The following is a 26,691-nucleotide window of genomic DNA, read 5'->3' on the forward strand; positions in this document are numbered from 1 at the left end:
TAGTGCCAGTGCCCTCTCTGGACTCACCGGAGTGCATCCCCAGTGGTGCCAGTGCACTCTCTGGACTCACGGCACTGCATCCCCAGTGGTGCCAGTGCACTCTCTGGACTCACTGCACTGCATCCCCAGTGGTGCCAGTGCACTCTCTGGACTCACGGCACTGTCTCCCCAGTGGTGCAAGTGCACTCTCTGGACTCACTGCACTGCATCCCCAGTGCTCTCAGTGCACTCTCTGGACTCACTGCACTGCATCCCCAGAGGTGCCAGTGCACTCTCTGGACTCACGGCAGTGCATCCCCAGTGGTGCCAGTGCACTCTCTGGACTCACGGCAGTGCATCCCCAGTGGTGCCAGTGCACTCTCTGGACTCACTGCGCTGCATCCCCAGTGGTGCCAGTGCACTCTCTGGACTCACTGCGCTGCATCCCCAGTGGTGCCAGTGCACTCTCTGGACTCACTGCGTTGTATCCCCAGTGGTGCAACTGCACTCTCTGGACTCACTGCACTGCATCCCCAGTGGTGCCAGTGCACTCTCTGGACTCACTGCACTTCATCCCCAGAGGTGCCAGGGCACTCTCTGGACTCACCGCACTGCATCCCCAGAGGTGCCAGTGCACTCTCTGGACTCACTGCACTGCAACCCAGGTGGTGCCAGTGCACTATCTGGACTCACTGCACTGCATCTCCAGCGGTGCCAGTGCACTCTCTGGACTCACTGCACTGCATCCCCAGTGGTGCCAGTGCACTCTCTGGACTCACTGCACTGCATCCCCAGTGGTGCCAGTGCACTCTCTGGACTCACTGCACTGCATCCCATGTTGTGCCAGTGCACTCTCTGGACTCACTGCACTGCATCTCCAGCGGTGCCAGTGCACTCTCTGGACTCACTGCACTGCACAACCAGTGGTGCCAGTGCACTCTCTGGACTCACTGCAGTGCATCCCCAGTGGTGCCAGTGCACTCTCTGGACTCACTGCAGTGCATCCCCACTGGTGCCAGTGCACTCTCTGGACTCACTGCACTGCACCCCCCGTGGTGCCAGTGCACTCTCTGGACTCACTGCACTGCATCCCCAGAGGTGCCAGTGCACTCTCTGGACTCACTGCAGTGCATCCCCAGTGGTGCCAGTGCACTATCTGGACTCACTGCACTGCATCTCCAGCGGTGCCAGTGCACTCTCTGGACTCACTGCACTGCATCCCTAGTGGTGCCAGTGCACTCTCTGGACTCACTGCACTGCATCCCCAGTGGTGCCAGTGCACTCTCTGGACTCACTGCGCTGCATCCCCAGTGGTGCCAAGGCACTCTTTGGACTCCCTGTAGTGCATCACTCGTGGTGCCAGTGCACTCTCTGGACTCACTGCACTGCATCCCCAGTGGCGCCAGGGCACTCTCTGGACTCACTGCACTGCATCCCCAGTGGTGCCAGTGCACTCTCTGGACTCACTGCAGTGCATCCCCAGTGCTGCCAGTGCAATCTTTGGACTCATTGTACTGAATTCCCGGTGGTGCCAGTGCACTCTCTGGACTCACAGCACTGCATCCCCAGTGGTGCCAGTGAACTCTCTGGACTCACTGCACTTCATCCCCAGTGGTGCCAGTGCACTCTCTGGACTCACTGCACTGCATCCCCAGTGGTGCCAGGTCACACTCTGGACTCACTGCACTGCATCCCCAGTGGTGCCAGTGCACTCTCTGGACTCACTGCACTGCATCCCCAGTGGTGCCAGTGCACTCTCTGGACTCACGGCACTGCATTCCCAGTGGTGCCAGTGCACTCTCTGGACTCACTGCACTGCATCCCCAGTGGTGCCAGTGCACTCTCTGGACTCACTGCACTGCATCCCCAGTGGTGCCAGTGCACTCTCTGGACTCACTGTAGTGCATCACTCGTGGTGCCAGTGCACTCTCTGGACTCACTGCACTGCATCCCCAGTGGTGCCAGTGCACTCTCTGGACTCACTGCACTGCATCCCCAGTGGTGCCAGTGCACTCTCTGCACTCACTGCACTGCATCCCCACTGGTGCCAGGATACTCTCTGGACTCACTGCACTGCATCCCCAGTGGTGCCAGGGCACTCTCTGGACTCACTGCACTGCATCCCCAGTGGTGCCAGTGAACTCTCTGGACTCACTGCACTGCATCCCCACTGGTGCCAGTGCCCTCTCTGGACTCACTGCACTGCATCCCCAGTGGTGCCAGGGCACTCTCTCGACTCACTGCACTGCATCCCCAGTGGTGCCAGGGCACTCTCTGGACTCACTGCACTGCATCCCCAGTGGTGCCAGTACACTCTCTGGACTCACTGCAGTGCATCTCCAGTGGTGCCAGTGCACTCTCTGGACTCACTGCACTGCATCCCCAGTGGTGCCAGGGTACTCTCTGGACTCACGGCACTGCATCCCCAGTGGTGCCAAGGCACTCTCTGGACTCACTGCACTGCATTGCCATTGGTGCCAGTGCACTCTCTGGACTCATTGCAGTGCATCCCCAGTGGTGCCAGTGCACTCTCTGGACTCACTGGAGTGCATCCCCAGTGGTGCCAGTGCACTCTCTGGACTCACTGCACTGCATCCCCAGTGGTGCCAGTGCACTCTCTGAACTCACTGAACTGCATCCCCAGTGGTGCCAGTGCACTCTCTGGACTCACTGCACTGCATCCCCAGTGGCGCCAGGGCACTCTCTGGACTCACTGCACTGCATCCCCAGTGCTGCCAGTGCACTCTTTGGACTCATTGTACTGAATTCCCGGTGGTGCCAGTGCACTCTCTGGACTCACAGCACTGCATCCCCAGTGGTGCCAGTGAACTCTCTGGACTCACTGCACTTCATCCCCAGTGGTGCCAGTGCACTCTCTGGACTCACTGCACTGCATCCCCAGTGGTGCCAGGTCACACTCTGGACTCACTGCACTGCATCCCCAGTGGTGCCAGTGCACTCTCTGGACTCACTGCACTGCATCCCCAGTGGTGCCAGTGCACTCTCTGGACTCACGGCACTGCATTCCCAGTGGTGCCAGTGCACTCTCTGGACTCACTGCACTGCATCCCCAGTGGTGACAGTGCACTCTCTGGACTCACTGCACTGCATCCCCAGTGGTGCCAGTGCACTCTCTGGACTCACTGTAGTGCATCACTCGTGGTGCCAGTGCACTCTCTGGACTCACTGCACTGCATCCCCACTGGTGCCAGTGCACTCTCTGGACTCACTGCAGTGCATCTCCAGTGGTGCCAGTGCACTCTCTGGACTCACTGCACTGCATCCCCAGTGGTGCCAGGGTACTCTCTGGACTCACGGCACTGCATCCCCAGTGGTGCCAAGGCACTCTCTGGACTCACTGCACTGCATTGCCATTGGTGCCAGTGCACTCTCTGGACTCATTGCAGTGCATCCCCAGTGGTGCCAGTGCACTCTCTGGACTCACTGGAGTGCATCCCCAGTGGTGCCAGTGCACTCTCTGCACTCACTGCACTGCATCCCCAGTGGTGCCAGTGCACTCTCTGAACTCACTGAACTGCATCCCCAGTGGTGCCAGTGCACTCTCTGGACTCACTGCACTGCATCCCCAGTGGCGCCAGGGCACTCTCTGGACTCACTGCACTGCATCCCCAGTGCTGCCAGTGCACTCTTTGGACTCATTGTACTGAATTCCCGGTGGTGCCAGTGCACTCTCTGGACTCACAGCACTGCATCCCCAGTGGTGCCAGTGAACTCTCTGGACTCACTGCACTTCATCCCCAGTGGTGCCAGTGCACTCTCTGGACTCACGGCACTGCATTCCCAGTGGTGCCAGTGCACTCTCTGGACTCACTGCACTGCATCCCCAGTGGTGACAGTGCACTCTCTGGACTCACTGCACTGCATCCCCAGTGGTGCCAGTGCACTCTCTGGACTCACTGTAGTGCATCACTCGTGGTGCCAGTGCACTCTCTGGACTCACTGCACTGCATCCCCACTGGTGCCAGTGCACTCTCTGGACTCACTGCAGTGCATCTCCAGTGGTGCCAGTGCACTCTCTGGACTCACTGCACTGCATCCCCAGTGGTGCCAGGGTACTCTCTGGACTCACGGCACTGCATCCCCAGTGGTGCCAAGGCACTCTCTGGACTCACTGCACTGCATTGCCATTGGTGCCAGTGCACTCTCTGGACTCATTGCAGTGCATCCCCATTGGTGCCAGTGCACTCTCTGGACTCACTGGAGTGCATCCCCAGTGGTGCCAGTGCACTCTCTGCACTCACTGCACTGCATCCCCACTGGTGCCAGGATACTCTCTGGACTCACTGCACTGCATCCCCAGTGGTGCCAGTGCACTCTCTGGACTCACTGCACTGCATCCCCAGTGGTGCCAGTGAACTCTCTGGACTCACTGCACTGCATCCCCACTGGTGCCAGGGTACTCTCTGGACTCACTGCACTGCATCCCCAGTGGTGCCAGGGCACTCTCTGGACTCACTGCACTGCATCCCCAGTGGTGCCAGGGCACTCTCTGGACTCACTGCACTGCATCCCCAGTGGTGCCAGTGCACTCTCTGGACTCACTGCAGTGCATCTCCAGTGGTGCCAGTGCACTATCTGGACTCTCTGCAGTGTATCCCCAGTGGTGCCAGTGCACTCTCTGGACTCACTGCACTGCATCCCCAGTGGTGCCAGTGCACTCTCTGGACTCACGGCACTGCATCCCCAGTGGTGCCAGTGTATTCTCTGAACTCACTGCACTGCATCCCCAGTGGTGCCAGGGCACTCTCTGGACTCACTGCACTGCATCCCCAGTGGTGCCAGTGCACTCTCTGGACTCACTGCACTGCATCCCCAGTGCTGCCAGTGTACTCTTTGGACTCACTGCACTGAATTCCCGGTAGTGCCTGTGCACTCTCTGGACTCACAGCACTGCATCCCCAGTGGTGCCAGTGAACTCTCTGGACTCACTGCACTGCATCCCCACTGGTGCCAGGGTACTCTCTGGACTCACTGCACTGCATCCCCAGTGGTGGCAGTGCACACTCTGGACTCACGGCACTGCATCCCCTGTGGTGCTAGTGCACTCTCTGGACTCACGGCACTGCATCCCCAGTGGTGCCAGTGCACTCTCTGGACTCACTGCACTGCATCCCCAGTGGTGCCAGGGTACTCTCTGGAATCACTGCACTGCATCCCCAGTGGTGCCAGTGCACTCTCTGGACTCACTGCACTGCATCCCCAGTGGTGCCAGTGCACTCTCTGGACTCACTGCACTTCATCCCCACTGGTGCCAGTGCACTCTCTGGACTCACTGCACTGCATCCCCAGAGGTGCCAGTGCACTCTCTGGACTCACTGCACTGCATCCCCAGTGGTGCCAGTGCACTCTCTGGACTCACGGCACTGCATCCCCAGTGGTGCCAGTGCACTCTCTGGACTCATTGCAGTGCATCCCCGGTGGTGACAGTGCACTCTCTGGACTCACTGCGCTGCATCCCCAGTGGTGCCAAGGCACTCTCTGGACTCACTGCAGTGCATCCCCAGTGGTGCCAGTGCACTCTCTGGACTCACTGCACTGCATCCCCAGTGGTGCCAGTGCACTCTCTGGACTCACTGCACTGCATCCCCAGTGGTGCCACTGCTCTCTCTGGACTCACGGCACTGCATCCCCAGTTGTGCCAGTGCACTCTCTGGACTCATTGCAGTGCATCCCCGGTGGTGCCAGTGCACACTCTGGACTCACTGCAGTGCATCCCCAGTGGTGCCAGTGCACTCTCTGGACTCACTGCACTGCATCCCCAGTGGTGCCAGTGCCCTCTCTGGACTCACTGCACTGCATCCCCAGTGGTGCCAGTGCACTCTCTGGAGTCACTGCACTGCATCTAAAGTGTTGCAAGTGCGCTCTCTGGACTCACTGGACTGCATCACCAGTGGTGCCAGTGCGCTCTCTGGACTCACGGTACTGCATCCCCAGTGGTGCCAGTGCAGTCTCTGGACTCACTGTAGTGCATCCCCACTGGTGCCAGTGCACTCTCTGGACTCACTGCTCTGCACCCCCAGTGGTGCCAGTGCACTCTCTGGACTCACAGTACTGCATCCCCACTGGTGCCAGTGCACTCTCTGGACTCACTGCACTGCATCCCCAGTGGTGCCAGTGCACTCTCTGGACTCACTGCACTGCATCCCCAGTGGTGCCAGGGTACTCTCTGGACTCACTGCACTGCATCCCCAGTGGTGCCAAGGCACTCTCTGGACTCACTGCACTGCATTGCCATTGGTGCCAGTGCACTCTCTGGACTCATTGCAGTGCGTCCCCAGTGGTGCCAGTGCACTCTCTGGACTCACTGCACTGCATCCCCAGTGGTGCCAGTGCACTCTCTGGACTCACTGCACTGCATCCCCAGTGGTGCCAGTGCACTCTCTGGACTCACTGTAGTGCATCAGTCGTGGTGCCAGTGCACTCTCTGGACTCACTGCACTGCATCCCCACTGGTGCCAGTGCACTCTCTGGACTCACGGCACTGCATCCCCAGTTGTGCCAGTGGACTCTCTGGACTCACGGCACTGCATCCCCAGTGGTGCCAGTGCACTCTCTGGACTCACGGCACTGCATCCCCAGTGGTGCCAGTGGACTCTCTGGACTCACTGCACTGCATCCCCAGTGGTGCCAGTGCACTCTCTGGACTCACTGCACTGCATCCCCAGTGGTGCCAGTGCACTCTCTGGACTCACGGCACTGCATCCCCAGTGGTGCCAGTGCACTCTCTGGACTCATTGCAGTGCATCCCCGGTGGTGCCAGTGCACTCTCTGGACTCACTGCAGTGCATCCCCAGTGGTGCCAGTGCACTCTCTGGACTCACTGCACTGCATCCCAGTGGTGCCAGTGCCCTCTCTGGACTCACTGCACTGCATCCCCAGTGGTGCCACTGCACTCTCTGGAGTCACTGCACTGCATCTCCAGTGTTGCCAGAGCACTCTCTGGACTCACTGCACTGCATCTCCAGTGTTGCAAGTGCACTCTCTGGACTCACTGCAGTGCATCCCCAGTGGTGCCAGTGCACTCTCTGGACTCACTGGCCTGCATCACCAGTGGTGCCAGTGCACTCTCTGGACTCACTGCAGTGCATCCCCAGTGGTGCCAGTGCACTCTCTGGACTCACTGCACTGCATCCCCAGTGGTGCCAGTGCACTCTCTGGACTCACTGCACTGCATCCCCAGTGGTGTCAGTGCACTCTCTGGACTCACTGCACTGTATCCCCAGTGGTGCAAGTGCACTCTCTGGACTCACTGCACTGCATCCCCAGTGCTGCCAGTGCACTCTCAGGACTCACTGCACTGCATCCCCAGAGGTGCCAGTGCACTCTCTGGACTCACGGCAGTGCATTCCCAGTGGTGCCAGGGCACTCTCTGGACTCACGGCAGTGCATCCCCAGTGGTGCCAGTGCACTCTCTGGACTCACTGCGCTGCATCCCCAGTGGTGCCAGTGCACTCTCTGGACTCACTGCGCTGCATCCCCAGTGGTGCCAGTGCACTCTCTGGACTCACTGCGCTGTATCCCCAGTGGTGCAACTGCACTCTCTGGACTCACTGCACTGCATCCCCAGTGGTGCCAGTGCACTCTCTGGACTCACTGCACTTCATCCCCAGAGGTGCCAGTGCACTCTCTGGACTCACTGCACTGCATCCCCAGAGGTGCCAGTGCACTCTCTGGACTCACTGCACTGCATCCCAGGTGGTGCCAGTGCACTATCTGGACTCACTGTACTGCATCTCCAGCGGTGCCAGTGTACTCTCTGGACTCACTGCACTGCATCCCCAGTGGTGCCAGTGCACTCTCTGGACTCACTGCAGTGCATCCCCAGTGGTGCCAGTGCACTCTCTGGACTCACTGCACTGCATCCCCAGTGGTGCCAGTGCACTCTCTGGACTCACTGCACTGCACAACCAGTGGTGCCAGTGCACTCTCTGGACTCACTGCAGTGCATCCCCAGTGGTGCTTGTGCACTCTCTGGACTCACTGCAGTGCATCTCAGGTGGTGCCAGTGCACTATCTGGACTCACTGCACTGCATCTCCAGCGGTGCCAGTGCACTCTCTGGACTCACAGCACTGCATCCCCTGTGGTGCCAGTGGACTCTCTGGACTCACTGCACTTCATCCCCAGTGGTGCCAGTGCACTCTCTGGACTCACTGCACTGCATCCCCAGTGGTGCCAGTGCACTATCTGTACTCACTGCACTGCATCCCAGGTGGTGCCAGTGCACTCTCTGGACTCACTGCACTGCATCCCCACTGGTGCCAGGGTACTCTCTGGACTCACTGCACTGCATCCCCAGTGGTGCCAGGGTACTCTCTAGAATCACTGCACTGCATCCCCAGTGGTGCCAGTGCACTCTCTGGACTTACTGTAGTGCATCCCCAGTTTTGCCAGTGCACTCTCTGGACTCACCGGGGTGCATCCCCAGTGGTGCCAGTGCACTCTCTGGACTCACTGCACTGCATCCCCAGTGGTGCCAGTGCACTCTCTGGACTCACTGCACTGCATCCCCAGTGGCGCCAGGGCACTCTCTGGACTCACTGCACTGCATCCCCAGTGGTGCCAGGGTACTCTCTAGAATCACTGCACTGCATCCCCAGTGGTGCCAGTGCACTCTCTGGACTCACTGTAGTGCATCCCCAGTTTTGCCAGTGCACTCTCTGGACTCACCGGGGTGCATCCCCAGTGGTGCCAGTGCACTCTCTGGACTCACTGCACTGAATCCCCAGTGGTGCCAGTGCACTCTCTGGACTCACTGCAGTGCATCCCCAGTGGCGCCAGGGCACTCTCTGGACTCACTGCAGTGCATCCCCAGTGCTGCCAGTGCACTCTTTGGACTCACTGTACTGAATTCCCGGTGGTGCCAGTGCGCTCTCTGGACTCACAGCACTGCATCCCCAGTGGTGCCAGTGAACTCTCTGGACTCACTGCACTGCATCTCCAGTGGTGCCATTGCACTCTCTGGACTCACTGCACTGCATCCCCAGTGGTGCCAGTGCACTCTCTGGACTCACGGCACTGCAACCCCAGTGGTGCCAGTGCACTCTCTGGACTCACTGCACTTCATCCCCAGTGGTGCCAGTGCACTCTCTGGACTCACTGCACTGCATCCCCAGTGCTGCCAGGTCACACTCTGGACTCACTGCACTGCATCCCCAGTGGTGCCAGTGCACTCTCTGGACTCACTGCACTGCATCCCCAGTGGTGCCAGTGCACTCTCTGGACTCACTGCGCTGCATCCCCAGTGGTGCCAGTGCACTCTCTGAACTCACTGCACTGCATCCCCAGTGGTGCCACTGCACTCTCTGGACTCACTGCACTGCATCCCCAGTGGTGCCAGTGCACTCTCTGGACTCACTGCACTGCATCCCCAGTGGTGCCAGTGCACTCTCTGGACTCACTGTAGTGCATCAGTCGTGGTGCCAGTGCACTCTCTGGACTCACTGCACTGCATCCCCACTGGTGCCAGTGCACTCTCTGGACTCACGGCACTGCATCCCCAGTGGTGCCAGTGGACTCTCTGGACTCACGGCACTGCATCCCCAGTGGTGCCAGTGCACTCTCTGGACTCACGGCACTGCATCCCCAGTGGTGCCAGTGGACTCTCTGGACTCACTGCACTGCATCCCCAGTGGTGCCAGTGCACTCTCTGGACTCACTGCACTGCATCCCCAGTGGTGCCAGTGCACTCTCTGGACTCACGGCACTGCATCCCCAGTGGTGCCAGTGCACTCTCTGGACTCATTGCAGTGCATCCCCGGTGGTGCCAGTGCACTCTCTGGACTCACTGCAGTGCATCCCCAGTGGTGCCAGTGCACTCTCTGGACTCACTGCACTGCATCCCCAGTGGTGCCAGTGCCCTCTCTGGACTCACTGCACTGCATCCCCAGTGGTGCCACTGCACTCTCTGGACTCACCGGGGTGCATCACCAATAGTGCCAGTGCCCTCTCTGGACTCACTGCAGTGCATCCCCAGTGGTGCCAGTGCACTCTCTGGACTCACGGCACTGCATCCCCAGTGGTGCCAGTGCACTCTCTGGACTCACGGCACTGTCTCCCCAGTGGTGCAAGTGCACTCTCTGGACTCACTGCACTGCATCCCCAGTGCTCTCAGTGCACTCTCTGGACTCACTGCACTGCATCCCCAGAGGTGCCAGTGCACTCTCTGGACTCACGGCAGTGCATCCCCAGTGGTGCCAGTGTACTCTCGGGACTCACGGCAGTGCATCCCCAGTGGTGCCAGTGCACTCTCTGGACTCACTGCGCTGCATCCCCAGTGGTGCCAGTGCACTCTCTGGACTCACTGCGCTGCATCCCCAGTGGTGCCAGTGCACTCTCTGGACTCACTGCGTTGTATCCCCAGTGGTGCAACTGCACTCTCTGGACTCACTGCACTGCATCCCCAGTGGTGCCAGTGCACTCTCTGGACTCACTGCACTTCATCCCCAGAGGTGCCAGGGCACTCTCTGGACTCACCGCACTGCATCCCCAGAGGTGCCAGTGCACTATCTGGACTCACTGCACTGCATCTCCAGCGGTGCCAGTGCACTCTCTGGACTCACTGCACTGCATCCCCAGTGGTGCCAGTGCACTCTCTGGACTCACTGCACTGCATCCCCAGTGGTGCCAGTGCACTCTCTGGACTCACTGCACTGCATCCCAGGTGGTGCCAGTGCACTCTCTGGACTCACTGCACTGCATCTCCAGCGGTGCCAGTGCACTCTCTGGACTCACTGCACTGCACAACCAGTGGTGCCAGTGCACTCTCTGGACTCACTGCAGTGCATCCCCAGTGGTGCCAGTGCACTCTCTGGACTCACTGCAGTGCATCCCCACTGGTGCCAGTGCACTCTCTGGACTCACTGCACTGCACCCCCCGTGGTGCCAGTGCACTCTCTGGACTCACTGCACTGCATCCCCAGAGGTGCCAGTGCACTCTCTGGACTCACTGCAGTGCATCCCCAGTGGTGCCAGTGCACTATCTGGACTCACTGCACTGCATCTCCAGCGGTGCCAGTGCACTCTCTGGACTCACTGTACTGCATCCCTAGTGGTGCCAGTGCACTCTCTGGACTCACTGCACTGCATCCCCAGTGGTGCCAGTGCACTCTCTGGACTCACTGCACTGCATCCCCAGTGGTGCCAGTGCACTATCTGTACTCACTGCACTGCATCCCAGGTGGTGCCAGTGCACTCTCTGGACTCACTGCACTGCACAACCAGTGGTGCCAGTGCACTCTCTGGACTCACTGCACTGCATCCCCAGTGGTGTCCGTGCACTCTCTGGACTCACTGCACTGCATCCCCAGGGCTGCCCGTGCACTCTCTGGACTCACTGAACTGCATCCCCAGTGGTGCCAGTGTGCTATCTGTACTCACTGCACTGCATCCCCAGTGGTGCCCGTGCACTCTCTGGACTCACTGCACTGCATCCCCAGGGGTGCCCGTGCACTCTCTGGACTCACTGCACTGCATCCCCAGTGGTGCCAGTGCACTCTCTGGACTCACTGCACTGCATCCCCAGTGGTGCCAGTGCGCTCTCTTGAGTCACTGCAGTGCATCCCCAGTGGTGCCAGTGCACTCTCTGGACTCACTCCATTGCATCCCCAGTGGTGCCAGTGCACTCTCTGGACTCACTGCACTGCATCCCCAGTGGTGCCAGTGCACTCTCTGGACTCACTGCACTGCATCCCCAGTGGTGCCAGTGCGCTCTCTTGAGTCACTGCAGTGCATCCCCAGTGGTGCCAGTGCACTCTCTGGACTCACTCCATTGCATCCCCAGTGGGGCCAGTGCACTCTCTGGACTCTCTGCAGTGTATCCCCAGTGGTGCCAGTGCACTCTCTGGACTCACTGCACTGCATCCCCAGTGGTGCCAGTGCACTCTCTGGACTCACTGCACTGCATCCCCAGTGGTGCCAGTGCACTCTCTGGACTCACTAGCACTGCATCCCCAGTGGTGCCAGTGCACTCTCTGGACTCACTGTAGTGCATCCCCAGTGGTGCCAGTGCACTCTCTGGACTCACCGGGGTGCATCCCCAGTGGTGCCAGTGCACTCTCTGGACTCACTGCACTTCATCCCCAGTGGTGCCAGTGCACTCTCTGGACTCACTGCACTGCATCCCCAGTGGTGCCAGGTCACACTCTGGACTCACTGCACTGCATCCCCAGTGGTGCCAGTGCACTCTCTGGACTCACTGCACTGCATCCCCAGTGGTGCCAGTGCACTCTCTGGACTCACGGCACAGCATCCCCAGCGGTGCCAGTGCACTCTCTGGACTCACTGCACTGCATCCCCAGTGGTGCCAGTGCACTCTCTGGACTCACGGCACTGCATCCCCAGTGGTGCCAGTGGACTCTCTGGACTCACTGCACTGCATCCCCAGTGGTGCCAGTGCACTCTCTGGACTCACTGCACTGCATCCCCAGTGGTGCCAGTGCACTCTCTGGACTCACTGTAGTGCATCACTCGTGGTGCCAGTGCACTCTCTGGACTCACTGCACTGCATCCCCAGTGGTGCCAGTGCACTCTCTGGACTCACTGCACTGCATCCCCAGTGGTGCCAGTGCACTCTCTGGACTGACGGCACTGCATCCCCATTGGTGCCAGTGAACTCTCTGGACTCACTGCACTGCATCCCCACTGGTGCCAGGATACTCCCTGGACTCACTGCACTGCATCCCCAGTGGTGCCAGTGCACTCTCTGGACTCACTGCACTGCATCCCCGGTGGTGCCAGTGAACTCTCTGGACTCACTGCACTGCATCCCCACTGGTGCCAGGGCACTCTCTGGACTCACTGCACTGCATCCCCAGTGGTGCCAGGGCACTCTCTGGACTCACTGCACTGCATCCCCAGTGGTGCCAGTGCACTCTCTGGACTCACTGCAGTGTATCCCCAGTGGTGCCAGTGCACTCTCTGGACTCACTGCACTGCATCCCCGGTAGAGCCAGTGCACTCTCTGGACTCACGGCACTGCATCCCCAGTGGTGCCAGTGCACTCTCTGGACTCACTGCACTGCATCCCCAGTGGTGCCAGTGCACTCTCTGGACTCACTGCACTGCATCCCCAGTGGTGGCAGTGCACACTCTGGACTCACGGCACTGCATCCCCAGTGGTGCTAGTGCACTCTCTGGACTCACGGCACTGCATCCCCAGTGGTGCCAGTGCACTCTCTGGACTCACTGCACTGCATCCCCAGTGGTGCCAGGGTACTCTCTAGAATCACTGCACTGCATCCCCAGTGGTGCCAGTGCACTCTCTGGACTTACTGTAGTGCATCACCAGTTTTGCCAGTGCACTCTCTGGACTCACCGGGGTGCATCCCCAGTGGTGCCAGTGCACTCTCTGGACTCACTGCACTGCATCCCCAGTGGTGCCAGTGCACTCTCTGGACTCACTGCACTGCATCCCCAGTGGCGCCAGGGCACTCTCTGGACTCACTGCACTGCATCCCCAGTGGTGCCAGGGTACTCTCTAGAATCACTGCACTGCATCCCCAGTGGTGCCAGTGCACTCTCTGGACTCACTGTAGTGCATCCCCAGTTTTGCCAGTGCACTCTCTGGACTCACCGGGGTGCATCCCCAGTGGTGCCAGTGCACTCTCTGGACTCACTGCACTGAATCCCCAGTGGTGCCAGTGCACTCTCTGGACTCACTGCAGTGCATCCCCAGTGGCGCCAGGGCACTCTCTGGACTCACTGCAGTGCATCCCCAGTGCTGCCAGTGCACTCTTTGGACTCACTGTACTGAATTCCCGGTGGTGCCAGTGCGCTCTCTGGACTCACAGCACTGCATCCCCAGTGGTGCCAGTGAACTCTCTGGACTCACTGCACTGCATCTCCAGTGGTGCCATTGCACTCTCTGGACTCACTGCACTGCATCCCCAGTGGTGCCAGTGCACTCTCTGGACTCACGGCACTGCAACCCCAGTGGTGCCAGTGCACTCTCTGGACTCACTGCACTTCATCCCCAGTGGTGCCAGTGCACTCTCTGGACTCACTGCACTGCATCCCCAGTGCTGCCAGGTCACACTCTGGACTCACTGCACTGCATCCCCAGTGGTGCCAGTGCACTCTCTGGACTCACTGCACTGCATCCCCAGTGGTGCCAGTGCACTCTCTGGACTCACTGCGCTGCATCCCCAGTGGTGCCAGTGCACTCTCTGAACTCACTGCACTGCATCCCCAGTGGTGCCACTGCACTCTCTGGACTCACTGCACTGCATCCCCAGTGGTGCCAGTGCACTCTCTGGACTCACTGCACTGCATCCCCAGTGGTGCCAGTGCACTCTCTGGACTCACTGTAGTGCATCAGTCGTGGTGCCAGTGCACTCTCTGGACTCACTGCACTGCATCCCCACTGGTGCCAGTGCACTCTCTGGACTCACGGCACTGCATCCCCAGTGGTGCCAGTGGACTCTCTGGACTCACGGCACTGCATCCCCAGTGGTGCCAGTGCACTCTCTGGACTCACGGCACTGCATCCCCAGTGGTGCCAGTGCACTCTCTGGACTCACTGCACTGCATCCCCAGTGGTGCCAGTGCACTCTCTGGACTCACTGCACTGCATCCCCAGTGGTGCCAGTGCACTCTCTGGACTCACGGCACTGCATCCCCAGTGGTGCCAGTGCACTCTCTGGACTCATTGCAGTGCATCCCCGGTGGTGCCAGTGCACTCTCTGGACTCACTGCAGTGCATCCCCAGTGGTGCCAGTGCACTCTCTGGACTCACTGCAGTGCATCCCCAGTGGTGCCAGTGCACTCTCTGGACTCACTGCAGTGCATCCCCAGTGGTGCCAGTGCACTCTCTGGACTCACTGCACTGCATCCCCAGTGGTGCCAGTGCACTCTCTGGACTCACTGCACTGCATCCCCAGTGGCGCCAGGGCACTCTCTGGACTCACTGCACTGCATCCCCAGTGGTGCCAGGGTACTCTCTAGAATCACTGCACTGCATCCCCAGTGGTGCCAGTGGACTCTCTGGACTCACTGTAGTGCATCCCCAGTTTGGCCAGTGCACTCTCTGGACTCACCGGGGTGCATCCCCAGTGGTGCCAGTGCACTCTCTGGACTCACTGCAGTGCATCCCAGGTGGTGCCAGTGCACTCTCTGGACTCACTGCAGTGCATCCCCAGTGGCGCCAGGGCACTGTCTGGACTCACTGCAGTGCATCCCCAGTGCTGCCAGTGCACTCTTTGGACTCACTGTACTGAATTCCCGGTGGTGCCAGTGCACTCTCTGGACTCACAGCACTGCATCCCCATTGGTGCCAGTGAACTCTCTGGACTCACTGCACTGCATCCCCAGTGGTGCCATTGCACTCTCTGGACTCACTGCACTGCATCCCCAGTGGTGCCAGTGCACTCTCTGGACTCACGGCACTGCAACCCCAGTGGTGCCAGTGCACTCTCTGGACTCACTGCACTTCATCCCCAGTGGTGCCAGTGCACTCTCTGGACTCACTGCACTGCATCCCCAGTGCTGCCAGGTCACACTCTGGACTCACTGCACTGCATCCCCAGTGGTGCCAGTGCACTCTCTGGACTCACTGCACTGCATCCCCAGTGGTGCCAGTGCACTCTCTGGACTCACGGCACTGCATCCCCAGTGGTGCCAGTGCACTCTCTGAACTCACTGCACTGCATCCCCAGTGGTGCCACTGCACTCTCTGGACTCACTGCACTGCATCCCCAGTGGTGCCAGTGCACTCTCTGGACTCACTGCACTGCATCCCCAGTGGTGCCAGTGCACTCTCTGGACTCACTGTAGTGCATCAGTCGTGGTGCCAGTGCACTCTCTGGACTCACTGCACTGCATCCCCACTGGTGCCAGTGCACTCTCTGGACTCACGGCACTGCATCCCCAGTTGTGCCAGTGGACTCTCTGGACTCACGGCACTGCATCCCCAGTGGTGCCAGTGCACTCTCTGGACTCACGGCACTGCATCCCCAGTGGTGCCAGTGGACTCTCTGGACTCACTGCACTGCATCCCCAGTGGTGCCAGTGCACTCTCTGGACTCACTGCACTGCATCCCCAGTGGTGCCAGTGCACTCTCTGGACTCACGGCACTGCATCCCCAGTGGTGCCAGTGCACTCTCTGGACTCATTGCAGTGCATCCCCGGTGGTGCCAGTGCACTCTCTGGACTCACTGCAGTGCATCCCCAGTGGTGCCAGTGCACTCTCTGGACTCACTGCACTGCATCCCAGTGGTGCCAGTGCCCTCTCTGGACTCACTGCACTGCATCCCCAGTGGTGCCACTGCACTCTCTGGAGTCACTGCACTGCATCTCCAGTGTTGCCAGAGCACTCTCTGGACTCACTGCACTGCATCTCCAGTGTTGCAAGTGCACTCTCTGGACTCACTGCAGTGCATCCCCAGTGGTGCCAGTGCACTCTCTGGACTCACTGGCCTGCATCACCAGTGGTGCCAGTGCACTCTCTGGACTCACTGCAGTGCATCCCCAGTGGTGCCAGTGCACTCTCTGGACTCACTGCACTGCATCCCCAGTGGTGCCAGTGCACTCTCTGGACTCACTGCACTGCATCCCCAGTGGTGTCAGTGCACTCTCTGGACTCACTGCACTGTATCCCCAGTGGTGCAAGTGCACTCTCTGGACTCACTGCACTGCATCCCCAGTGCTGCCAGTGCACTCTCAGGACTCACTGCACTGCATCCCCAGAGGTGCCAGTGCACTCTCTGGACTCACGGCAGTGCATTCCCAGTGGTGCCAGGGCACTCTCTGGACTCACGGCAGTGCATCCCCAGTGGTGCCAGTGCACTCTCTGGACTCACTGCGCTGCATCCCCAGTGGTGCCAGTGCACTCTCTGGACTCACTGCGCTGCATCCCCAGTGGTGCCAGTGCACTCTCTGGACTCACTGCGCTGTATCCCCAGTGGTGCAACTGCACTCTCTGGACTCACTGCACTGCATCCCCAGTGGTGCCAGTGCACTCTCTGGACTCACTGCACTTCATCCCCAGAGGTGCCAGTGCACTCTCCGGACTCACTGCACTGCATCCCCAGAGGTGCCAGTGCACTCTCTGGACTCACTGCACTGCATCCCAGGTGGTGCCAGTGCACTATCTGGACTCACTGTACTGCATCTCCAGCGGTGCCAGTGTACTCTCTGGACTCACTGCACTGCATCCCCAGTGGTGCCAGTGCACTCTCTGGACTCACTGCAGTGCATCCCCAGTGGTGCCAGTGCACTCTCTGGACTCACTGCACTGCATCCCCAGTGGTGCCAGTGCACTCTCTGGACTCACTGCACTGCACAACCAGTGGTGCCAGTGCACTCTCTGGACTCACTGCAGTGCATCCCCAGTGGTGCTTGTGCACTCTCTGGACTCACTGCAGTGCATCCCAGGTGGTGCCAGTGCACTATCTGGACTCACTGCACTGCATCTCCAGTGGTGCCAGTGCACTCTCTGGACTCACAGCACTGCATCCCCTGTGGTGCCAGTGGACTCTCTGGACTCACTGCACTTCATCCCCAGTGGTGCCAGTGCACTCTCTGGACTCACTGCACTGCATCCCCAGTGGTGCCAGTGCACTATCTGTACTCACTGCACTGCATCCCAGGTGGTGCCAGTGCACTCTCTGGACTCACTGCACTGCATCCCCACTGGTGCCAGGGTACTCTCTGGACTCACTGCACTGCATCCCCAGTGGTGCCAGTGCACTCTCTGGACTCACTGCACTGCACAACCAGTGGTGCCAGTGCACTCTCTGGACTCACTGCACTGCATCCCCAGGGGTGCCCGTGCACTCTCTGGACTCACTGCACTGCATCCCCAGTGGTGCCAGTGCACTCTCTGGACTCACTGCACTGCATCCCCAGTGGTGCCAGTGCGCTCTCTTGAGTCACTGCAGTGCATCCCCAGTGGTGCCAGTGCACTCTCTGGACTCACTCCATTGCATCCCCAGTGGTGCCAGTGCATTCTCTGGACTCACTGCAGTGTATCCCCTGTGGTGCCAGTGCACTCTCTGGACTCACTGCACTGCATCCCCAGTGGTGCCAGTGCGCTCTCTTGAGTCACTGCAGTGCATCCCCAGTGGTGCCAGTGCACTCTCTGGACTCACTCCACTGCATCCCCAGTGGTGCCAGTGCACTCTCTGGACTCACTGCACTGCATCCCCAGTGGTGCCAGTGCACTCTCTGGACTCACTGCACTGCATCCCCAGTGGTGACAGTGCACTCTCTGGACTCACTAGCACTGCATCCCCAGTGGTGCCAGTGCACTCTCTGGACTCACTGTAGTGCATCCCCAGTGGTGCCAGTGTACTCTCTGGACTCACTGCACTGCATCCCCAGTGGTGCCAGTGCACTCTCTGGACTCACTGCACTTCATCCCCAGTGGTGCCAGTGCACTCTCTGGACTCACTGCACTGCATCCCCAGTGGTGCCAGTGCACACTCTGGACTCACTGCACTGCATCCCCAGTGGTGCCAGTGCACTCTCTGGACTCACGGCACTGCATCCCCAGTGGTGCCAGTGCACTCTCTGGACTCACTGTAGTGCATCCCCAGTGGTGCCAGTGGACTCTCTGGACTCACGGCACTGCATCCCCAGTGGTGCCAGTGCACTCTCTGGACTCACGGCACTGCATCCCCAGTGGTGCCAGTGGACTCTCTGGACTCACTGCACTGCATCCCCAGTGGTGCCAGTGCACTCTCTGGACTCACTGCACTGCATCCCCAGTGGTGCCAGTGCACTCTCTGGACTCACTGCACTGCATCCCCTGTGGTGCCAGTGCACACTGTGGACTCACGGTACTGCATCCCCAGTGGTGCCAGTGCACTCTCTGGACTGACGGAACTGCATCCCCATTGGTGCCAGTGAACTCTCTGGACTCACTGCACTGCATCCCCACTAGTGCCAGGATACTCTCTGGACTCACTTCACTGCATCCCCAGTGGTGCCAGGGCACTCTCTGGACTCACTGCACTGCATCCCCGGTGGTGCCAGTGAACTCTCTGGACTCACTGCAGTGCATCGCCACTGGTGCCAGGGTACTCTCTGGACTCACTGCACTGCATCCCCAGTGGTGCCAGGGCACTCTCTGGACTCACTGCACTGCATCTCCAGCGGTGCCAGTGCACTCTCTGGACTCACTGCACTGCATCCCCAGTGGTGCCAGTACACTCTCTGGACTCACTGCACTGCACAACCAGTGGTGCCAGTGCACTCTCTGGACTCACTGCAGTGCATCCCCAGTGGTGCCAGTGCACTCTCTGGACTCACTGCAGTGCATCCCAGGTTGTGCCAGTGCACTATCTGGACTCACTGCACTGCATCTCCAGCGGTGCCAGTGCACTCTCTGGACTCACTGCACTGCATCCCCTGTGGTGCCAGTGGACTCTCTGGACTCACTGCACTTCATCCCCAGTGGTGCCAGTGCACTCTCTGGACTCACTGCACTGGATCCCCAGTGGTGCCAGTGCACTATCTGTACTCACTGCACTGCATCCCAGGTGGTGCCAGTGCACTCTCTGGACTCACGGCACTGCATCCCCACTGGTGCCAGGGTACTCTCTGGACTCACTGCACTGCATCCCCAGTGGTGCCAGTGCACTCTCTGGACTCACTGCACTGCACAACCAGTGGTGCCAGTGCACTCTCTGGACTCACTGCACTGCATCCCCAGTGGTGCCCGTGCACTCTCTGGACTCACTGCACTGCATCCCCAGGGGTGCCCGTGCACTCTCTGGACTCACTGCACTGCATCCCCTGTGGTGCCAGTGGACTCTCTGGACTCACTGCACTTCATCCCCAGTGGTGCCAGTGCACTCTCTGGACTCACTGCACTGCATCCCCAGTGGTGCCAGTGCACTATCTGTACTCACTGCACTGCATCCCAGGTGGTGCCAGTGCACTCTCTGGACTCACTGCACTGCATCCCCACTGGTGCCAGGGTACTCTCTGGACTCACTGAACTGCATCCCCAGTGGTGCCAGTGCACTCTCTGGACTCACTGCACTGCACAACCAGTGGTGCCAGTGCACTCTCTGGACTCACTGCACTGCATCCCCAGTGGTGCCCGTGCACTCTCTGGACTCACTGCACTGCATCCCCAGGGGTGCCCGTGCACTCTCTGGACTCACTGCACTGCATCCCCAGTGGTGCCAGTGCACTCTCTGGACTCACTGCACTGCATCCCCAGTGGTGCCAGTGCGCTCTCTTGAGTCACTGCAGTGCATCCCCAGTGGTGCCAGTGCACTCTCTGGACTCACTCCATTGCATCCCCAGTGGTGCCAGTGCATTCTCTGGACTCACTGCAGTGTATCCCCTGTGGTGCCAGTGCACTCTCTGGACTCACTGCACTGCATCCCCAGTGGTGCCAGTGCACTCTCTGGACTCACTGCAGTGCATCCCCAGTGGTGCCAGTGCACTCTCTGGACTCACTCCATTGCATCCCCAGTGGTGCCAGTGCACTCTCTGGACTCACTGCAGTGTATCCCCAGTGGTGCCAGTGCACTCTCTGGACTCACTGCACTGCATCCCCAGTGGTGCCAGTGCACTCTCTGGACTCACTGCACTGCATCCCCAGTGGTGACAGTGCACTCTCTGGACTCACTAGCACTGCATCCCCAGTGGTGCCAGTGCACTCTCTGGACTCACTGTAGTGCATCCCCAGTGGTGCCAGTGTACTCTCTGGACTCACCGGGGTGCATCCCCAGTGGTGCCAGTGCACTCTCTGGACTCACTGCACTTCATCCCCAGTGGTGCCAGTGCACTCTCTGGACTCACTGCACTATATCCCCAGTGGTGCCAGGTCACACTCTGGACTCACTGCACTGCATCCCCAGTGGTGCCAGTGCACTCTCTGGACTCACGGCACTGCATCCCCAGTGGTGCCAGTGCACTCTCTGGACTCACTGCACTGCATCCCCAGTGGTGCCAGTGGACTCTCTGGACTCACGGCACTGCATCCCCAGTGGTGCCAGTGCACTCTCTGGACTCACGGCACTGCATCCCCAGTGGTGCCAGTGGACTCTCTGGACTCACTGCACTGCATCCCCAGTGGTGCCAGTGCACTCTCTGGACTCACTGCACTGCATCCCCAGTGGTGCCAGTGCACTCTCTGGACTCACTGCACTGCATCCCCAGTGGTGCCAGTGCACTCTCTGGACTCACTGCACTCCATTTCCAGTGGTGCCAGTGCACTCTCTGGACTCACTGCACTGCATCCCCAGTGGTTCCAGTGCACTCTCTGGACTCACTGCACTCCATTTCCAGTGGTGCCAGTGCACTCTCTGAACTCACTGCAGTGCATCCCCAGTGGTGCCAGTGCACTCTCTGGACTCACTGCACTGCATCCCCAGTGGTGCCAGTGCACTCTCTGGACTCATTGCAGTGCATCCCCGGTGGTGCCAGTGCACACTCTGGACTCACTGCAGTGCATCCCCAGTGGTGCCAGTGCACTCTCTGGACTCACTGCACTGCATCCCCAGTGGTGCCAGTGCCCTCTCTGGACTCACTGCACTGCATCCCCAGTGGTGCCAGTGCACTCTCTGGACTCACTCCATTGCATCCCCAGTGGTGCCAGTGCATTCTCTGGACTCACTGCAGTGTATCCCCTGTGGTGCCACTGCACTCTCTGGACACACTGCACTGCATCCCCAGTGGTGCCAGTGCGCTCTCTTGAGTCACTGCAGTGCATCCCCAGTGGTGCCAGTGCACTCTCTGGACTCACTGCAGTGCATCCCCAGTGGTGCCAGTGCACTCTCTGGACTCACTGCACTGCATACACAGTGGTGCCAGTGCACTCTCTGGACTCACTGCACTGCATCCCCAGTGGTGCCAGTGCACTCTCTGGACTCACTGCACTGCATCCCCAGTGGTGCCAGTGCACTCTCTGGACTCACTGCGGTGCATCCCCAGTGGTGCCAAGGCACTCTCTGGACTCCCTGTAGTGCATCACTCGTGGTGCCAGTGCACTCTCTGGACTCACTGCACTGCATCCCCAGTGGCGCCAGGGCACTCTCTGGACTCACTGCACTGCATCCCCAGTGGTGCCAGTGCACTCTCTGGACTCACTGCAGTGCATCCCCAGTGCTGCCAGTGCAATCTTTGGACTCATTGTACTGAATTCCCGGTGGTGCCAGTGCACTCTCTGGACTCACAGCACTGCATCCCCAGTGGTGCCAGTGAACTCTCTGGACTCACTGCACTTCATCCCCAGTGGTGCCAGTGCACTCTCTGGACTCACTGCACTGCATCCCCAGTGGTGCCAGGTCACACTCTGGACTCACTGCACTGCATCCCCAGTGGTGCCAGTGCACTCTCTGGACTCACTGCACTGCATCCCCAGTGGTGCCAGTGCACTCTCTGGACTCACGGCACTGCATCCCCAGTGGTGCCAGTGCACTCTCTGGACTCACTGCACTGCATCCCCAGTGGTGCCAGTGCACTCTCTGGACTCACTGCACTGCATCCCCAGTGGTGCCAGTGCACTCTCTGCACTCACTGCACTGCATCCCCACTGGTGCCAGGATACTCTCTGGACTCACTGCACTGCATCCCCAGTGGTGCCAGGGCACTCTCTGGACTCACTGCACTGCATCCCCAGTGGTGCCAGTGAACTCTCTGGACTCACTGCACTGCATCCCCACTGGTGCCAGGGTACTCTCTGGACTCACTGCACTGCATCCCCAGTGGTGCCAGGGCACTCTCTCGACTCACTGCACTGCATCCCCAGTGGTGCCAGGGCACTCTCTGGACTCACTGAACTGCATCCCCAGTGGTGCCAGTGCACTCTCTGGACTCACTGCAGTGCATCTCCAGTGGTGCCAGTGCACTCTCTGGACTCACTGCACTGCATCCCCAGTGGTGCCAGGGTACTCTCTGGACTCACGGCACTGCATCCCCAGTGGTGCCAAGGCACTCTCTGGACTCACTGCACTGCATTGCCATTGGTGCCAGTGCACTCTCTGGACTCATTGCAGTGCATCCCCAGTGGTGCCAGTGCACTCTCTGGACTCACTGGAGTGCATCCCCAGTGGTGCCAGTGCACTCTCTGGACTCACTGCACTGCATCCCCAGTGGTGCCAGTGCACTCTCTGAACTCACTGAACTGCATCCCCAGTGGTGCCAGTGCACTCTCTGGACTCACTGCACTGCATCCCCAGTGGCGCCAGGGCACTCTCTGGACTCACTGCACTGCATCCCCAGTGCTGCCAGTGCACTCTTTGGACTCATTGTACTGAATTCCCGGTGGTGCCAGTGCACTCTCTGGACTCACAGCACTGCATCCCCAGTGGTGCCAGTGAACTCTCTGGACTCACTGCACTTCATCCCCAGTGGTGCCAGTGCACTCTCTGGACTCACTGCACTGCATCCCCACTGGTGCCAGGTCACACTCTGGACTCACTGCACTGCATCCCCAGTGGTGCCAGTGCACTCTCTGGACTCACTGCACTGCATCCCCAGTGGTGCCAGTGCACTCTCTGGACTCACGGCACTGCATTCCCAGTGGTGCCAGTGCACTCTCTGGACTCACTGCACTGCATCCCCAGTGGTGACAGTGCACTCTCTGGACTCACTGCACTGCATCCCCAGTGGTGCCAGTGCACTCTCTGGACTCACTGTAGTGCATCACTCGTGGTGCCAGTGCACTCTCTGGACTCACTGCACTGCATCCCCAGTGGTGCCAGTGCACTCTCTGGACTCACTGCACTGCATCCCCAGTGGTGCCAGTGCACTCTCTGCACTCACTGCACTGCATCCCCACTGGTGCCAGGATACTCTCTGGACTCACTGCACTGCATCCCCAGTGGTGCCAGGGCACTCTCTGGACTCACTGCACTGCATCCCCAGTGGTGCCAGTGCACTCTCTGGACTCACTGCACTGCATCTCCAGTGGTGCCAGTGCACTATCTGGACTCTCTGCAGTGTATCCCCAGTGGTGCCAGTGCACTCTCTGGACTCACTGCACTGCATCCCCAGTGGTGCCAGTGCACTCTCTGGACTCACGGCACTGCATCCCCAGTGGTGCCAGGGCACTCTCTGGACTCACTGCACTGCATCCCCAGTGGTGCCAGGGCACTCTCTGGACTCACTGCACTGCATCCCCAGTGGTTCCAGTGCACTCTCTGGACTCACTGCACTGCATCCCCAGTGTTGCCAGTGCACTCTCTGGACTCACTGCACTTCATCCCCACTGGTGCCAGTGCACTCTCTGGACTCACTGCACTGCATCCCCAGAGGTGCCAGTGCACTCTCTGGACTCACTGCACTGCATCCCCAGTGGTGCCAGTGCACTCTCTGGACTCACGGCACTGCATCCCCAGTGGTGCCAGTGCACTGTCTGGACTCATTGCAGTGCATCCCCGGTGGTGACAGTGCACTCTCTGGACTCACTGCGCTGCATCCCCAGTGGTGCCAAGGCACTCTCTGGACTCACTGCAGTGCATCCCCAGTGGTGCCAGGGCACTCTCTGGACTCACTGCACTGCATCCCCAGTGGTGCCAGTGCACTCTCTGGACTCACTGCACTGCATCCCCAGTGGTGCCAGTGCACTCTCTGGACTCACTGCACTGCATCCCCAGTTGTGCCAGTGCACTCTCTGGACTCATTGCAGTGCATCCCCGGTGGTGCCAGTGCACACTCTGGACTCACTGCAGTGCATCCCCAGTGGTGCCAGTGCACTCTCTGGACTCACTGCACTGCATCCCCAGTGGTGCCAGTGCCCTCTCTGGACTCACTGCACTGCATCCCCAGTGGTGCCAGTGCACTCTCTGGACTCACTGCACTGCATCCCCAGTGGTGCCAGTGCACTCTCTGGACTCACTGCACTGCATCCCAAGTGGTGCCAGTGCACTCTCTGGACTCACTGCACTGCATCCCAAGTGGTGCCAGTGCAGTCTCTGGACTCACTGTAGTGCATCCCCACTGGTGCCAGTGCACTCTCTGGACTCACTGCTCTGCACCCCCAGTGGTGCCAGTGCACTCTCTGGACTCACAGTACTGCATCCCCACTGGTGCCAGTCCACTCTCTGGACTCACTGCACTGCATCCCCAGTGGTGCCAGTGCACTCTCTGGACTCACTGCACTGCATCCCCAGTGGTGCCAGGGTACTCTCTGGACTCACTGCACTGCATCCCCAGTGGTGCCAAGGCACTCTCTGGACTCACTGCACTGCATTGCCATTGGTGCCAGTGCACTCTCTGGACTCATTGCAGTGCATCCCCAGTGGTGCCAGTGCACTCTCTGGACTCACTGGAGTGCATCCCCAGTGGTGCCAGTGCACTCTCTGGACTCACTGCACTGCATCCCCAGTGGTGCCAGTGCACTCTCTGAACTCACTGAACTGCATCCCCAGTGGTGCCAGTGCACTCTCTGGACTCACTGCACTGCATCCCCAGTGGTGCCAGGGCACTCTCTGGACTCACTGCACTGCATCCCCAGTGGTGCCAGTGACCTCTCTGGACTCAGTGCAGTGCATTCCCAGTGGTTCCAGTGCACTCTCTGGACTCACCGGGGCACATCCCCAATACTGCCAGTGCCCTCTCTGGACTCACTGCAGTGCATCCCCAGTGGTGCCAGTGCGCTCTCTGGACTCACCGCACTGCATCCCCAGTGGTGCCAGTGCACTCTCTGGAATCACTGCACTGCATCCCCAGTGGTGCCAGTGCACTCTCTGGACTCATTTCACTGCATCCCCAGTGGTGCCAGTGCACTCTCTGGAGTCACTGCACTGCATCCCCAGTGGTGCCAGTGCACTCTCTGAGCTCACTGCAGTGCATCCCCAGTGGTGCCAGTGCACTCTCTGGACTCACTGCACTGCATCCCCAGTGGTGCCAGTGCACTCTCTGTCCTCACTGCACTGCGTCCCCAATGGTGCCAGTGCACTCTCTGGACTCACTGCACTGCATCCCCAGTGGTGCCACTGCACTCTCTGGACTCACTGCACTGCATCCCCAGTGGTGCCGGGGCACTCTCTGGACTCACTGCAGTGCATCACCAGTGGTGCCAGTGCCCTCTGTGGACTCACTGCACTACATCCCCAGTAGGGCCAGTGCACTCTCTGCACTCACTGCACTGCATCCCCAGTGGTGCCAGTGAACTCTCTGCACTCACTGCACTGCATCCCTAGTGGTGCCAGTGCACTCTCTGGACTCACTGCAGTGCATCCCCAATCGTACCAGTGCAATCTCTGGTCTCACTGCAGTGCATACACAGTGGTGCCAGTGCACTCTCTGGACTCACTGCAGTGCATCCCCAGTGGTGCCAGTGCACTCTCTGGACTCACGGCACTGCATCCCCGGTAGTGCCAGTGCACTCTCTGGACTCACTGCACTGCATCCCCAGTGGTGCCAGTGCACTCTCTGGACTCACTGCACTGCACCCCCAGTGGTGCCAGTGCACTCTCTGGACTCACAGCACTGCATCCCCACTGGTGCCAGTGCACTTTCTGGACTCACTGCACTGCATCCCCAGTGGTGCCAGTGCACACTCTGGACTCACTGCACTGCTTCCCCAGTGGTGCCAGGGTACTCTCTGGACTCACGGCACTTCATCCCCAGTGGTGCCAAGGCACTCTCTGGACTCACTGAACTGCATTGCCATTGGTGCCAGTGCACTCTCTGGACTCATTGCAGTGCATCCTCAGTGGTGCCAGTGCACTCTCTGGACTCACTGCACTGCATCCCCAGTGGTGCCAGTGCACTCTCTGGACTCACTGT

The sequence above is a fragment of the Anser anser genome (assembly GCF_964211835.1).
Source record: "Anser anser genome assembly, contig: HAP1_SCAFFOLD_46, whole genome shotgun sequence".
NCBI classification, from domain to species: domain Eukaryota; kingdom Metazoa; phylum Chordata; class Aves; order Anseriformes; family Anatidae; genus Anser; species Anser anser.